We start from the raw sequence: 2,059 nt of genomic DNA on the forward strand, positions 1-2,059 counted from the left end.
CAATCTATTTTATGCATTGCAATCAGAGTTATTTTCTTGTCTGCTAACATTCTTCAATGACTACTCGTTACTATGGTACAAAAATCCAAGTTGATACTTGGAAACACTTTTAGGGATTAATTTTGAAATTCAGAATGACAATTTTTAATGTTAGACTTCAGTGTGGGGTAAGGATGGCATTTTTGTGACCACTATGATCATGCTAATGAATGACTCACAGTATATACAGATGAGTCATCATGTCCTTATTTAGAAGCTAAGCATCTGTTGTATTAAAATCTGTAATTCATCTAAAAAATCTGAAAAGTATATACATGTGCTGTCTCTGTTCTTCCTCACTTGACAGACAGCTGCATCTCCTTGTGTAGAGCCTCCCAGGTCCCAGAGACACGATGGTGAAGGTTTGAGTAAACAGATTTAGCCACATTGGGTGCCTGGTCAGCATGACTGTTTTTAACTCTGGCAGAGTGGATTTTGTCATCATCAGTGACACCTTCGATGACCTTAACAGCGTGGTCTACTTGTCTCAGTATGATTCCATCCATAACAGATTCAATGGCACAGTCAGCACTGAGAACAAGACACTTGTCATCAATGGGAAGCCCATCTCCATCCTTCAGGAGCAAGATCCTGCCAACATCAAATGGGGCCATACTGGTGCTGAAGTCACTTCACTACCATTGAGAAAACTGGGCTAATCTGAATGGAGCCAAGAGCATCATAACCTCTGCCCCTTCTCCTGATGCCCCCATGTTTGTGAAGGGTGTGAACCCTGAGAAGTATAGCAACTCTCTCCAGATTACCAGAAATACCTTCTGCACCACTATTTGGCCTCTGGTTAAGGTCATTCATGACACCTCTGGCATCACGGAGAGACTCATGCCCACAGTCCATGCCATCACTGCCACCCAGAAACCGTGGATGGCTTTTCTGGAAAGCTGTTGTGTGGTGACTGAGGAGCCGTCCAAAACATCATCCCTGCCTCTAATGGTGTGGGCAAGATCATCCCTGAGCTGAATGGGAAGTTTGCTGGCATGGCCTTTCATGTCCCCACCCTCAATATGTCAGTTATGAATCTAACCTGCTGCCTGGAGAAAGTTGCCAGAATGATATCAAAAAGTGATGAAGTAAGCATCAGAAGCACTTTCAAGGAAATCCTGGGCTACACTGAGACTTAACAGTGACTTAAACAGTGACACCCACTCTTCCACCTTTGATGCTGGGTCTGGCATTGCCTTCAATAACCAATTTGACAAGTTCATTTCCTGTTACCACAATGAATTTGGCTATAGCAACAAGGTAGTAGACCTCATAGTCCATATGGCCTCCCAGGAGAAAGAGCCCCTGGACTACTATTCTCACTGACCATATAAGAAAAAGAGAGAGTCTCAGCTGCTGGAGAGTCCTTGCCCCAAATCATTCCTCAACACACTGAGAATCTTCTGACCTCTACACGGTTTCTATCCCAGACCCCCTGAAGAAGGGGAGGGGCTCAGGTTCCCCTATTCTGTCATGTACCATCACTAAAGTATACTGTATCCAGCCAGAAAAATACCTGTGCTGTACAGATGCTGTTATCAAATTTTTATATAAAGATTTAATTTGTTTTAAAGTGTTTCTGATCATGTACACACACACACACACACACACACACACACAGACGTGTGTGTCAATGAATATACTTAAATACAAATATTTTATGTAAAAAAGGATATATGTTTGTGTGTATAACTAGTTGTGTCTATGTCTAGGAAACTTTGGATAATTTGTGGAATGCCAGTTGAAACCATAAAAGACATATACACTCTTGTGGATCTATATATTCTGGAAAACGAAAACTAAAGCAAGGAAAGTAGCAGTGAGAATCACACCTTAGGAAACTGGAGAGAAAGAGATGGTACTAAATATGGTTCATTTTTGCTCTTGCCAGCACCAATAGCCTTCCCCCACCCCTCATTCACTCATTCACTCATTCATTCATTCATTCATTCATTCGTTTGCTAAAAACATAGTCCAGTAGATTTGTGGACTCTAGTAGCAAAGTTAATGATATAAAGTT

At 41.6% G+C, this 2,059-nt stretch overlaps 1 pseudogene; it reads left to right on the forward strand.

The window, feature by feature from the left end:
- Positions 1-392: 392 nt before the first annotated feature.
- Positions 393-1,365, forward strand: LOC123591835 (annotated as a pseudogene).
- The last annotated feature ends 694 nt before the right edge of the window (positions 1,366-2,059 follow it).

Source organism: Leopardus geoffroyi, chromosome B4 (assembly GCF_018350155.1).
Source record: "Leopardus geoffroyi isolate Oge1 chromosome B4, O.geoffroyi_Oge1_pat1.0, whole genome shotgun sequence".
NCBI classification, from domain to species: Eukaryota; Metazoa; Chordata; class Mammalia; order Carnivora; family Felidae; genus Leopardus; species Leopardus geoffroyi.